At 45.5% G+C, this 15446-nt stretch overlaps 1 protein-coding gene across 3 annotated transcripts in view; it reads right to left on the bottom strand.

Moving 5' to 3' along the window:
• LOC132392876 (mitogen-activated protein kinase kinase kinase 13-like) overlaps positions 1-15446 on the bottom strand; it is a 188058-nt gene that overhangs the window by 122667 nt on the left and 49945 nt on the right. The window contains exon 3 of one of the 3 annotated variants that reach the window (XM_059967386.1): positions 7810-7988. The exons of the other annotated variants lie outside the window; for them this stretch is intronic. The gene's annotated coding sequence lies outside the window, so the exon portion shown is untranslated. The remainder of the gene's footprint in view (positions 1-7809; positions 7989-15446) is intronic. 3 annotated transcript variants of the gene reach the window in all.

Genomic DNA, 15446 nt, shown 5'->3' on the forward strand with positions numbered 1-15446 from the left:
ATGGCATTCACTCGTAAACACAAGCGATTCTACAGATGCTGGAAATCCTGAGTAACACACACAAAATATTGGAGAACCTCAGCAAGTTAAGCAGCATTCATGGAGAGGAATGAACAGTCAATGCTTTGGGTTGAGACCCTTCATCAGGACTGGAAAGAAAGGGGCCAGAATAAGGTGGTGGGGGTGGGGGGAGAGAAGGTGGGGGGATAGGATAGGGGAAGCAAAGTGAGAAGCCAGGAGGAGATAGTTGGAAGAGGTAAAGGGCTGAAGAAGGAGTCTAACAGAAGAGAACATTTGACAATGGAAGAAAGGGAAGAACAGAAATCAGAGGAAGGTGACGGCTGCCCCTCATTTCTTCTCCCTTTTTCCACTCCTCATTCTGGTTACCCTCTCACCCCTTTTCCTCACCTGCCCATCACCTTCCTCTGGTTCCTTTCCTCCTTCTATGGTCCACTGTCCTCTCCTATGAGATTCATTAGGCCTTTGCTTCTTCCACCCATGCCCTCCCAGCTTCTTGCTTCAGCTCCGCTCCCCCACCCACCCACCCACCCACATTTCCCCTCACCCCTATCATCTGCCAGCTTGTTCTCCTTTACCCTCCACTCACCACCTTATTCTGGCTTCTGCCCCCTACCTTTCCGACCCTGGTGAAGAGCCTCGGCCCAAAACGTTGACTATTTGTTCCCATCCTTAAATTCTACTTGACTTGCTAAGTTCTAGTGTGTGGGGGGGTCATTCCTTCGTGTTTGTTGTTGCAACGCTAGGACCCTAACCCTGCAAAGGTCAGGGATCGGATCTGGTGATTTGTAAACTGCGCTCCATAGCATATTGCACAGCACGTATGTTTCCTGGCTTGTCTTCCTCTATTTTTTGCAGGTAGGATCGGTGACGAGGGGCACACAGGAGTGAGTTAGATCAGCTGGTTAAGTGGTGTTGCAACAAAGAGCTCACACTCAACATCAGAAGACCAAGAAACTGAGAACATACACTATTCTTACTGAGGGGGCAGCAGCAGAAAGGCTGAGCAAATTTAAGTTCCTGGGTGTTAATCCCTCTGAAAATCCATCCTGAGCCCAGTACATTAATGCAATCATGAAGAAGCCACACCAGCAGTTAGGCTTCATTAGGAGCTTGAGGAGATTTGGTATTTCCCCAAAGACTCTAGCAAATTTCTACAGATGTACCATGGAGAGCATTCTAACTGGGTGCATCAATGCTTGGTATGGAGGCATCACAGCACAGGATCGCAAGAGGCTGCAAAGGGTTGGAGCCTCAGCCAGCTCCATGGTGACCACAAACCTCACCGCCATTGAGTACAACATCTTCAGAAGAGTACCTCAAACAAAGTCCATTACCTATTCTCATTCCTGCAGCTCCACCCTCCCTATCATCGAGTACATCTTCAAGAAGGGCTGCCTCAAGCAACACCCATTACTAAGGACCCTCACCACCTGAACATGCTCCCTTCTCAATACCACCATCAGAGCAGATATACAGGAGGCTGAAGGCCCACATTCAATGTTTCAGAAACGGCTTCATCCCCTCTGTCGTTAAGATTTCATTATGGTCTCAGGACTCATGAACACCAGCTCGTTATTCCTTTTTGTTTTACACTTTTTATTTGCTTTTGTATATACAAGTTTATGTCTTTGGACGGTACTCATTTTTATTTTATTTGGAGATACAGCATAACGGCAGGCCATTCCAGCCCAATGAGCCACAGCACCTAGTTACACCCATGTGACCAACGATGCCACTGAACATCTCACTTCGTACAAGTCAGTGATAATAAATTGCATTTCTGACTCCAGGGAGAAGGGACACCCAGAAGGCATTCTGTTATCTGCTGGAAATTCCAAAATCCTGCTCAGTTCATGGCAGAAGTCAGAGTCCTTCAGGGTTCATTTGGATGGTAGTCTCGGCCTCCCAGCAGCCCTGTGCTGTCTAGGATCTAAAACTGAAATCCACTCTGGGTCTGCGGTGAACTTTCTGGGTTGTACAAGAGCTGAGGGAAGTATTTAATGTTAGCACTCTTGGAGTGGAGAGAGGAAGGAAAACTGCTTTTGATATCCATTGGGGAACTGAAGGAGGAATCGGAGAGAGGCAGGTGAATATAAGCCAGGTCCGGCTCTAATGCCTTCCCGTGCAGAGTTGTTGATGTTATAAGCTGTGTGTGTTTTCACAGTGTTGGTCACGGTCCTCTGCCGCTGTAGCCCATCCACTTCGAGGTTTGATGTGTTGTGCGTTAAGAGATGCTTACCACTGTTGTAACTGTGATAATGGCCAGACTGGTTGTAAACACTGTCAACCAGTCTGGCCATTCTCCTTTGATCTATTTAACAAAACATTTTTGTCCATAGAACTGCCATTCACTGGATGTTTTTTTGCTTTTCACACCATTCTTTGTAAACTCTAGAGCCTGTTGTGCATGAAAATCCCAGGAGATCAGCAGTTTCTGAAATACTCAGACCACCCTGTCTAGCACCAATCATTCCACAGTCAAATTTACTTATGTCTACCCCATTCTGATGTTTGCTCTGAACAACAACTGAACCCACTTGACTATGGAGTTGCTGCCACATGATTGGCTGATTAGATATTTGCGTTAACTAGGTGTACAAGTCTACCTAATGAAGTTGCCACATGAGTACATTAAAATTGAGACGATTACCACCGGAGACTTAACTCTGACAGTGTTTCTCAAAGAGAAAACAGGAATATCAGGAGAATATTATCTCAACAGAAGATTAGGGGAAGTTTCCTGTACACATAAAAGAAACCTGGGAAGTTCACACCATGGGACGGTTGTAGAGGGGATTTAGACTGCTTCTCCATTACTGCAGATACACAGGGTCAGTCAGTGAACTGGAACTGGACTGGGTGGTCCGAATTGATACCTGCACTGTATCACATGGATGAAAGCAAAATGGAGGCTAATGTAAGAGAGAAGGGTTAGATTGATGTTAGAGTAGATTTAAAAGTTGGAGCGACAACGTGGGCCGAAGGACCTTACTGTGCTGTAATGTTCTATGTCCTATTTAAGAAATTCTTAAACAGGCACAGAGATTGTAGAAAATTGGAGAGTTACGTAAGAGGGGAGGGATAGAATGATCTTAAGAGCACATCAAAAGGTCGGCGCAATATCATGGAAGTATCTAAAGTTCTACAGAGCAGCCAGAGAGAGAGAGAGTGTGTGTATACACACACACACACACACACACACACACACACACACACACTCACACACACTCACTCACACACTATCCGCACCTGATATGAGACAGCGTCAGCCTCCGAAAACTTTATAAACTTGTTAAGATTTCATGGACTCGCAAAGTTAACCCCTCTGACTTCCCATTAGAGAATTAAATCAGAAACTACAGGCTACTCTTGGGGCTGGTGGGGAGCGAGTTTTGTTGTGAAACAACGTTCAGAAGTGTTAGGTACCGCCTGACCCCACCAGAAGGTAGCATAAAATCCCGGAGAATGATGTGAAAACTGTCAGCGGATTCTGCGGAGGTGATTAACACGTTGTGGAAACGGAACTCGGTTCTGCCCAGACGGGAGACACAACAGCTATTAACCAGAGGTCAGGCGTCACCCCAGTAATAGCCTGAACACTGAACGTCTGCAGCTGCGTCTGGATCGCCCTGTAAACATGCCGGGTGTCAAAGGGCGACCGTATTCCCAAATAAAATACACACTGGGATAACTGGGGGAAGACAGCTCTCCTCAGCCCACAGTATATGCCCGCGGCTTGCTCACATCTCTCCAAGGACCACCCTCACTCAGTTCATATCCTTTCCCCCCTCCCCTCCCCTCCCCCATCACACACCAGACCCACATCTAAACCTGCCCTGCTTCAGCCCAGAAACGTCCCCCCTGCAATCGGGCCCTTTCAGCAGGCTGGCCACCGCTGAACTAACCCAACTCTCGGCAATGCTGGCAGAGCAGCGGCTCCGGTCTATTTTTAAACGCACGCAAGTATTTATAACCGAGGTTAAAAGACGTAAATAAAAGGGCGAGGGAGGAGGAGGAGGACAGGCAGGGAGGGGAAGAGCTGGAGACAGAAGCTTCTCCGTGGGGTATGGACATTCTGTTCAGCACCATTTTGCTAGTCAGCTCCTTGTGGCCTAAGTGCTGCCGGCACTGATAGCAGCGTTACGAGCATCCCGTCCTTCACATCTGAGCCCGGGGAGAAAAATATCTATAAAACAAACCAGCCAGGCGCCGACCGAGGGATGCAAGGAGAAGCAAATAAAACCATTACTTACTCCGGACCGAACTCATCCTTTCTTTCAGCCCCAGTTTTCCCAACACGAGGGGAGATGGTGGAGAAAGGAGTCTCGCTGATTAAAACAAAAAATCCTCCCACACAATCTTGCAGCCCACTGCAAACAGCCCAGAAGGCTGCTGACGTCACCGATTCATGAATGGATGTAAATTGGCCTGTTTTAGAATTCAGCACAGGTCTGTGAGCGGGGAGGGCGGGGGCAGCCCCAGCCCCAGCCCCAGCCCCAGCCCAATGGGCTTATGTCTAGCTCCCTCAGAACGAGAATACTGATTACACCGGGAGCTTTAATTCCGCCCCACGCTGAGCTTCCCCGGGCACCGACGCTCCTCAATGCTGTCCCGTGAAGGATGGTCCAAGTCCCCGAAAAGATGGTGAACTGTGCTGCTCTTGAATCAGAATCAGATTTATTATAACTAATGCAGATGGCATGAGATTTAATGTTCTGCTCCAGCATCAGTTTGAAACGTTAAATGACTATAAATTGTAAAAAAAATTAAAATAGTGTTATAAAAAGGAATGACAAAGTAGCGTTCAGAAATTTGGTGGGGGGGGGGGGGTGAGGAAGAAACTTACAAAATTGAGTGTCTCCAGGCTCCTGTACCTCCTTCCTGATGATGGGAACATGTCCTGGTGATGAGGGTCCTTAATGATGGGTGCTGCCTTTTGAAGGTGTCTGTCCCCAATGGTGGGAAGGCTATGGCCCACGATGGGACTGGCTGGGTCTAGAACTTTCTGCAGCCTCTGGCGACAAGTGCATTTGCGACTCCATACCAGGTTGCCATGCAAGGGTACATCTGGGAAAATGTGCAGGATTTGTACCAAATCTCTCAAAACTCCAGATGAAGTTACAACTGCTGGCATGCCTCCCTCACCACGTGTTGGGCCCCTCTCAGAGGATGACGCCCAGGCACTTGAAGCTGATCACCCTTTCCAATGCTAACCCCTCTGTGAGGACGGGTGTGGTCTATCTGTCTGACTGACTTTGAGCAAAGCTGAAGCTGGGCGACTTAAGAGCAGGAGTCAGCCAGCTTCCCGGGTTCCTTTCTCCTTAAACACACGCCCAGTAGCATCTGACGTACGCAGAAACTGTAGCACTGAAGGAAAACTACCACGGCCACGGCGAGAACATGCCAACTTCATGCAGACCGCACCCGTGGTCAGGATCAAAAGGCGGTCTCTGGGCAGCTCTCCACGCTGCTATTTCAAACCTTGTTCCATGAAGGTGACAGCGGAGGTGATCAGGAGTTCAAAGTACGTAGATGTCACCACATTCATTTTCTTGTGGGCATTCACAGTACACAGTAGAATCAATGGAAATCTGCACACGGAGATGTACAAACAACTAACGGGTATAAGAAGACAAACTGCAATTACAAATAAATAGATAGCTAGATAAATACATAATATTGAGAATAGGGCTTGTAGAGTCCTTGAAAGTGAGTACGTAGATTATGGAACAGTTCAGAGTTGAGGTGAGTGAGGTTCTCCACACCAGTTCAGGAGCTGGATGATTGAAAGGTAGTAACTGTTCCTGAACCTGGTGGTATGGGACCCGAGGCTCCTGTACCTCCTTCCCAATGGCAGCAGTGAGAAGACAGCGTGGCCTGGATGGTGGGGGTCCCTGATGATGGATGCTGCTTTCCTGCAGCAGCACTCCATGTAGATATTGTCAGTGGCAGGGAGGGCTGCTGTATCCATTATAGCCCAGAATGTGGAATGCACGGGCCGGAATGTTTGAAGGCTCCCCCCACCCCAACCAAAAAAATGGGAAGCCTCAATGGAATTCTGAGCAGAACAGAGGACCATTGAAGGTAAGCTGGCCCTGTCCAGTGGCCATACTGGGCGAGTGGGCCTCCTCCCTCTGCATTCTTACCTGTGGCCCACTGCGGGCACTGGCATCAAATGTTTGCCATGATGACCAGTGTCACCAACATGTCCTTTCTGCAAATGGTTCCGTACGGAGAGAAGAGTGCAATCCAAAACCGATACCTCGGTTTGTGTGTGTCCCCTACACATCCTGAGCAGCCCCTCCAGGTGATGCGGTGTGTCAGATGTGAATTCTGCAGTGCCGTTTGTTGCAACCAGTGCTCCTGCTCGGGCCTCACCTCCTTTGGAAGACAGGGTTACTGCTTGGCTAAGCACCGGCACTCTGTCTGCCTGGGTCTCCTGGTTGCCGGACATTCCAATTTTCCTCCCCATTCCCACACTTTCATGACCATTCTCAACCTCCTCTACTGCCGGGGTGAGGCTGAACACAAACTCAAAACTTATATTCCACCTGAGTGGTCTACAGCCTAATGGTATGAACATTAAACTCCCCAATATTGAGGACATCTTCAAAAAGCAATGCCTTAAAAAGGCAGCATCCATCTCTAAAGACCCCCCATCATCCAGGACATGCTGTCTTCATCTTACTACCATCAGAGAGGAGGTACAGGAGCCTGAAGACACCCACTCAACACTTTTGGAGCAGCTTCTTCTCCTCTGCTATCAGATTTCCAAATGGACACTGGACCAACCCATAAACACCAGCTTACTGAGAAAACGTTGTCTCATTTTTACTGTGTACTGTACCAGCAGTTATGGTTGAAATGACAATAAAAGTGACTTGACTACTATTTTTGTTCTTTTTGCACTATTAATTATATATATTTCTTGTTATAATTTATAGTATTTTATGTATTGCATTGTACTGCAGCCACAAAACAAATTTCACTACACCTGTTAGTGATATTAAACCTGATTCTGACTCTCCAGCTTCCAGTAAACTGCTCCCCCGTTCCTTTCGTTATTTTCTCTCTCCTCCTGATCTACCCATGTCCTTCTATACCCCCACCATCCCCATCACACTCGCTCTTTTTCCCTCCCTCCCCTTTCTACCTGCCCATCACCCACACACTCCTCCCACTGGTTCACCTCCCTCCTTTCGATTCCATGCGCCACCTTTCTCTCCTATCAGATGTCAATGCCCTCAGCACTTCATTGCCTCCACCTCTCCGCTGCCAACCTCTGAGGCCATTCCTACTCTCCTCTCCCTCCTCTGCCCATCAACTCTCCTCGCCTGCATTTACCTACCACCAGACAGCCTTTGACCCACCCCCACCTTTTTCTACAGGATACCCACTGTTCATAGATACTGCCTGAGCCACTGTCTGCCTCCAGTACTTTGTGTGTTGTTCTAGATTCCAGCATCTACAGACTCTTGTGCCTCTCAGTGCAGTAGCATAGCGGTTGGCGTAACGCCTCTGACGGAAGTTCAAATCCGTAGCTGTCCATAAGGAGTTTGTACATTCTCCCCACGACCACACAAGTTAGTGGGTTTATTGATACATGGGTGTCATTGGGCAGTGAAGACTCATTGGGCTGGAAGGGCCTGTTACCGAGCTGTAACTCTAAATAAAATAAAAATTACCCCCATGACTTTAAGAGCAATTTCTCATTCATATGCAGATACACCTTTTCCATTCCCCTTTTTGCACCAGATCTTTTGCTAGATTCAAAAAGATTTATAGTACCTTTCCCAGCATTGGTGCTTTTAGGGACTTTGGAAGCTTCAATTCTGTTGTTAAGTTTGTCTTCAGCGACAGCAAATTTCAATCTGGCAAAGTCTTGCATTGTGTAGGGGCCTCACTTTATTGATAGTCAGAACAAAAGGTGCTGCAAAGTCTGTCTCCTGCTGCTGCAGGTCTTAGATCTGGAAGAGAAACTCCATTTCAACGTCTGAGCCACTGATGGGCTAACCTAGTCGCAGGGTTAGTTTATCAGCATTCTACATGGGTCATTCCTCCACAAGAACCAAAAGCCTGCCTTTAGGATGCGGACAGTAAAGGGCAGCTCCCTCAGGTTTTCTGAACCTCTATGCTTAACCTCAGCCCAGGGACAAAATCCAGGTGTATCCACAGTGTAATGTTTCAATAGCAAGCACCTGATGGTTCAACACAACTTCTTATGCCAGCAGAACATCAAAGTATGCAACTTACAGTGCCCACTGGATTCTGCTGAAGTCCTGGCAAGTTATACTTGCAGTAGCAGTTACCAAACAGAGAGGCTTCAAAGAGGAGTGTTTATTCTAATGGAGACACAAGAGACTCCATTAGAAAGCTGGAGCAACACACAAACACTGCAGAAAGGCAGTGTTTATGGTGGAATGTTTGGTATCGAGACCCTTTATCCATGCCATCAACTATATGTAACCTTTATTTATCTTGCTAGGAAGATAAACGTGCCGGAGTTGGCAGCCCAACACAATCCTTGCCAATTTGATTTGATGCAAATAATGCATTGCACTGTACTTCCCGATGTTTTGATGTACACGTGACAAATAAAGCTATCCTGTAAGTGGACCCAGATCAAAACGTTGACTGTCTATTTCCCTTAAAAAATGCTGCATGACCCTCTGAGTTTCTCCTGCTTTTTGAGTGCTTCGTCTAACTCAACAAGCAAGGAACTCCCTACACTTGGTGCTACCATATATATTGTACACATTGATATAATTCCATCCTCTGAACACATGCCTTATTTATACAACTACATACAAATATCCTATACTACTGTCCCTCTTTTTAAAAAATGCATGCTGCAGGAAAAACTTAATATGAAGTTATCGCAACTAAGTTTTTCATTGCACCCGTACATACACATACTTGTGCATCTGTCAATAAACTCAGCTTTGACCCTGGCAAGACTGTACCTGGAGGACTTGGCCTGGAGGACTGGGTAAAATTTTCACTGTATCACTGGAGGCAGTTCAGAGAACACTGATCCCTGGGATCAGAGGATTTCCCGGGAGGAAGCACTAAACAGGACTTGACTATCCACTAAACAACGTATAATACATGTCTCAAATAAAGCGAATCTCTTATACAAATAGAGGAGTCGTATTGTATGCAAACAGGAAATCATCCAATAGTACATTGTAAAGTAGAGGGATCACAGAATACCTGCTTCTTCTTAGCTTCTTTCAGCAAATGTACAGATCTTCCCCCCACTGCTCCCCCTCAAATTGGAAGCAAGTTCACACAGAGAAGTCAATAAACATTAACCTGAGCTAAACTGTCAAACGATTGTGAAAGCAACTGTGCTACACTATTGGTCACTAGTTTGGCTGTTGTTCCATGGGTACCTTCACTCTGCAAGGAACAAGTACCCACACGTCAAATTTCACTCCGTTTTGGATGAACACAAGTAAATTATAGTTCCACTTTTGATAAAATTCAGCATGGACCCCTTGAAATGATTGGGCATTTCTAAGATCATAATAGAGCCCCAGGAGCTATTTCTAAGTATTGGTGGTAAAATGTACACATTGATAGAATTTATCTCATCTTTATCCACATATGCCCAATACACAAACTCCTGCCAATGACATACATACTGTCCACACAAATGTCTGTGGCACGCAGCTCTTCCACGATCCATTTTCTGAGAACACTTGGAATGGCTCCAAGGTAAAAGATGAAATGGTGTCTTTATTGCTGTCACCTTGGTAAGCAGAGGACACAACATTTGATCAGGGAAAAGAAGGAAGCGCAAGTCAGTTATGGGAAACTGGTATTAAGTGAGTTGCTCAAGGTTTATTAGGAATCTAGGAGGAAACAAGCAAAATGGCAAAGGAGGAAGGCAAAAAGGAGCCTTTTCAAAAAACAATAGGATTAAGATCAAGGATTGTCGTCACTACTTCCTCCCATAGATGCTGTCTGGCCTGCTGAGTTATGCCAGCATTTTGTGTTTTTAGGATTAAGATCAATCCTAAAACCTTTAAGTATACTCAACGGTCACTTTATTAGATACCTCCTGTACCTAATCAAGTGGCCACTGAGCATATGTTCATTGTCTACTGCTGTTGTAGCCCATCCACTTCAAGGTTTGACGTGTTGTGCCTTCAAAGGTGCTCTTCTGTACACCACTGTTGTAACGTGTGGTTATCTGAGTTATTGTCACCTTCCTGTCAGTTTGAACAAGTCTAGCCATTCTGACCTCACTTTTGAGCAAGGCATTTTCACCCACAGAACTGGATTTTTTTTGTTTTTCACACTATTTCTCTGCTTGAAAATCCAGGGAAATCAGCAGTTTCTGAGACACTCAAAACACCCTGTCTAGCACCAACAATCATCCCACAGTCAAAGACACTTAGATCACATTTCTGCCCCACTCTGATGTTTGGTCTGAACGGCAACTGAACCTCTTGGCCACGTCTGCATGCTTTTATGCAGAGTCGCTGCCGTGTGATTGGCTGATTAAATATTTGCATTAACGAGCAGGTGCACAGGTGTAACTAATAAAGTGGCCACAGTGTACATTAGAAGCAACAGGGTAACTAAAGGATGGAAGAACTTCAGTAGTAATCCATGTTGGAGCCAGGGGATTTGAGTGAGTATCGAAATGCATACTTCTCACTGGTATCCATCTCGTTGAGAGGTGTGGAGGCTGGAGAGTTAAGGGGTACATTGATATCCTAGAATGCATCTGTATCAGGAAGGAGGAAATGTTAGAGGCCCTATTCAAAAAAAAATTCAACATGGATCCCTTGGAATGATTGACCATTTCTGAGGCCCATTGGTTTTGCTCTGTAATGGTGGTAAATTGTACACAAGGACAGAATTTGTCTCAACTCGCAGTGCAAGTTGGTAGGTGTTAAGAAGGAATACAGTATGTTGGCCATCGTTACTCAGAGAATTGAGTTCAAGAGACATAAAGTAATATTTTAGGTCTGCAAATCCCTGGTTATAACATACTTGGAATATTGTGTCAGTTCTGATCACCTCATCATAAGAAGGATGTGAAAGCTTTGGAGAGGGTGCAGAGAAGATTTACCAGGATGTTGTCTGGATTAGAAAGCATGTCTTATTATGATAGGTTGAGCAAGCTAGGCTTTTCTCTTTGGTGCAAAGGAGGATGAGAGGAGACTTGATAAAGGTGTACAAGATGATGAGAAGCACAGATCAAGTGGATAGCCAGAAATTTTTCCCAGGGTGAAAATGGCTAATAACAAGGGGACATAATTTTAAGGTGATCGGAGGAAAGTTTAGGGGGATGTCTTTGAACAGAGCGAAATGTGCTGTGAGTGGTGGTAAAGGCAGATACATTATGGGCATTTGAGAACTCTTAATAGGCACGTGGATGGAAGAAAAAATGGAGGGTGACGTAGGAGGGAAGGGTTAGACTGATCTTTGATAGGTTAGAAGGTTGGCACAACATCATGGGTGGAAGGTTCTGTACTGAGATTTTCTATGTTCTATTTCTAGAACAGATTAAAGTGGATAAATCCCCAGGGTCTGATGGGATCTATCCCAGGATGCTAAGTGAGGAAATGGAGAGGACTGCTGTGGTTCAGGGAAGAGATTTCTGCATCCCCACTAGCCATGGGTCAAGTACCAGAAGACTGGAGGATCGGCAATGTTCTCCCCTTTTTTATAAAGGGCAGCAGGGATAAGCCTGGAAACTACAGGCTGTGAACCTGCTGTCAGAGAAGATTCTGAGAGACAGGATTTACATTCACTTGAAAAGGCAGGGAGAGAAAAGGAAGAGTCGGTATAGTTTTGAACAGGGAAGGTCATACCTCTCATTTGCCATTCACACTACGATAATACCGGTATTAATAGCCAATAGAATCTACATGTTAAAAGGCCAATAATACTATAGAATTAGTAACGTAACTGACCAGGTGTCATTCTCTAATCCTTCACAGGCATCCTTACCTTGTCTTGTTACTCTAAATGGCTCGAGTCCCCTGCTGTGCAAACGGAAGCTATACTCATCAAAGGCCTCACTTGCCTGGGCTGGCTGCACACTCTTTACAAACTGTCCTTGCCTGGACATTATCCCAACCCTTGCCTTGCTGCAACTTCCACACCTGTCAGTTCCTCTCCAAATCACACAGGCCCAACTTAGAAATGTGTCGCCCATCACTGGGACCAAGCCCCAGACTCCCTCAACAGTACTGTATGCAGTTCTGATCGCTTCCCTATCAGGATGTCATTAAACTGGAATGGATGCAGAAAACATTCACAAGAATGTTATGGGGCAGCTGGACTTATTGGGAGAGACTGGAAAGGCTGGGACTATTTTCCCCTCAATGAAGGAGACTGAGGCTTAGAAAATTATCAAGGGCAATGATAGGATGACGGTCACCGTTTTTATTTCCTAAATAAGAGAGTTTAACACTAGAGAGCATAGGTTTAAAGAGAGAGGGAAAAGATTTCAAGGCAACCTAAGGGGAAAGTTTTTACATACAGAGGGTGGTGGGTGTATGGAACAAGCTGTCAGGGGAAGTGGTAGATGAAGGTACAATTGCAAAGTTTAAAAGACATCTGGGCAGGTATATGATAGAAAGGGATTAGAAGGATGTAGGCTAAGCACAAGGAGACAGGATTAGATCCGGAAGGCACCTGGGTCATCATAAATGAGCTGTGCTGAAGGGTATGCTCCCATGCTCCATGACTCTGTGACGGGGTGGTGGGGTGGGGGGGGGGGTTGTAATTCAGTGACAGTGCGAAGATTTGGAACAAGCTAGAGGCAGATGTGATTATCTTCTTTAAAAAGTGTTTTGGACTGGATTCCATGCGACATAGCCTTCCAGACCTGCCAAGTATCAAAGGAAAATTAATTTATTAAAGTACGGATTGTATATGTCACCATATACTGCTTTGAGATTCATTTTCCCGCTGGCATTCACAGTGAAACAAAGAAATACAATGCAGACAAGCTTTAAATGTTTGTTATTCTTTGTGCGTCGTTTTTATTGATTCTGTTGTGCTTTTTGCTCCACTGTGAATACCTGCAAGGAAATTACTCTGAAAGTTGTATATGTTGACATATATAATAACATATAATTTGATAACAAATTTTACTTTGAACTTTGAATACAGAGACAGATACTGTAGAGTACTCCATGTGTCATTTCACAGATGTTCCAGATAATTAAAGAATATTCTCAAACTTCTCAATTTGGAATTTCCCTGCCAATAAATGACAACATTCTGCCAGTGTTTCTAATTACTTGCCATACCTCCATTCTGGCCTTTTACAAATTATGTGCAAGGAGACACAGATCTCTCTGCAACTCTACTGGTTATCTCCTTATGTTCAATTAGATTTTGTATTTGTGGCATCACCAGCAAGGCCAGAGAACCCCCGCTTTGCTCCACTTTATACTTACGATTGTGCGGCCCAGCACTGCTCCAAGGCCACATTTTAAGTTTGCTGACAACGCCACCGTTATTGGCCAAATCAAAGGTGGTGACAAATTGGCACGTAGGACGGAGATTTAACATAAAGCTGAACGGTACCCCAACGACATCCTCTCACTCGACGCCAGCAAAACCAAAGAGCTAATCGTTGATTACAGGAGGAGGGAACTAGGCGTTCATGAGCTGGATCTCATCCGGGGATCAGAGGTGGAGAGGACCAGTAACATTAAATGCCTTAGCATAACAGAGGACCTGTCCTTCGACCAGTGCATAAGTGCCATCACAAAAATGGCACAATTGTCTTAGCAGTTAGAAATTTACTTTGAATTTATTGCTCATTCTTATGTGTTACTTACGATAAAAGCCCCAGGATAGAAGGTTCTGACTAATGGTAAGGGCTCCCTACACTATGCTCTACCTTCTATACAGCTCTGTCCTCTGACCGCGAGACTTGCACAGTCTTCTGGGGTGAAAGTAAGGAGCGATTGCCTGGGAGCCGGTATGACTCCGTCGGCAGCTCAAAGACACAGAACCCATGAGTGACTTCAGGGTTCAAAGAGCTGGGAGTAACAACACAGGGCCGTCACCCACACCACTTCATCCGCACGTATAGAATGTTTACTCACTGGAGTTTCAAATAGAATCACAGGGGCTCCGATTGTGGAAATCAGGGCTATAGGACACAATACTGCTGTAGACCGTAAGACACAGGAGCAGAATTAGGCCATTCAGCCCATCAAGTCTGCTCTGCCATTTCATTTTGGATGCAGCATCTCAATTTTTTCTATGTGACCATAGGATTTCTTCTGCTCTCCTGCACCCCAGATCTGGTTTGCTCCGCAAATGGCACTACTAAAAGTACCCTGACCAGTTGCATCACAGCTTAGTACGGCAACTTTGATGCAGAACATTGCTAGAGGCTTTGGAAGCAGATGATGGATGCAACTGGTCCAGCACGGGCACAGCCCTCTCCACCACTGACGGCACCTACAGCGGGAACTGCCTCAACCAGGCGGAACCCGAGTTAGGTCATCTTCTGCCAGTAATGTTGAGAAGCAAGTTCCACACTAGGTTCAGGAACAGCTACTTCCCTGCACCCATTAGGAAAGTTCTTGAACAGATCTGCACAATCCTAATCCTACCTATGGCCCACCTTTCACACCACCACCGACTTTACAGTGGGTTTATTTTGCACCAATACCTTGTTTTGCAGTCTTTTTCTTGTTCCACATCTCAAGTTTCAAGTCACTCTTTATTGCCATTTCAACCATAACTGCTGGTACAGTACATAGTAAAACGAAACAACATTTTTCAGGATTATGGTGCTACATGAAACAATACAAAAACTACACTGAACTACATAAAACAGGGGTCGGCAACCTTTACCACTGAACGAGCCAATATGGACCCATTTCCCACAGAAAAGAAAACACTGGGAGCCACAAAACCCGTTTGACATTTAAAATGAAATAACACTGCATACAACGTTTTGTTTTGCCTTTATGCTATGTATAAACAAACTATAATGTGTTGCATTTATGAAATTGATGAACTCCTGCAGAGAAAACAAAATTACATTGCTGCATGCAACAAAAACATTTTGAACTCCGAAAAAAAGACGTTGGATTGAAGGTTACTCCATAGTTAGCCTACCTTGGATCGAAAAATTAAAAGAAATCACGCACTGGCGGGTGTCAGGCATTGGCAGTGGTGACGTATATTAATAGTGATAAAAAAACACGTTGTAGCGGTGTGCTACACGCAGCGCTAAAATAGCGACACTGCAGTCAAAGATAACTTTATTCCAACTAAACAGCCTTGCTTTAAAGCCTCCCTCAACCCGCCCCCCCCATGGGCGCGGATGCTCCAAAGGACACGTACTCACAAACCCCCGTAGGCTATCTCCCTTAGCCGGAACGGTGGCTAATTGTGAGCCGGTTCGGATGTGCCAGGAAATGGAGTCG

Source organism: Hypanus sabinus, chromosome 4 (genome assembly GCF_030144855.1).
Source record: "Hypanus sabinus isolate sHypSab1 chromosome 4, sHypSab1.hap1, whole genome shotgun sequence".
NCBI classification, from domain to species: Eukaryota; Metazoa; Chordata; class Chondrichthyes; order Myliobatiformes; family Dasyatidae; genus Hypanus; species Hypanus sabinus.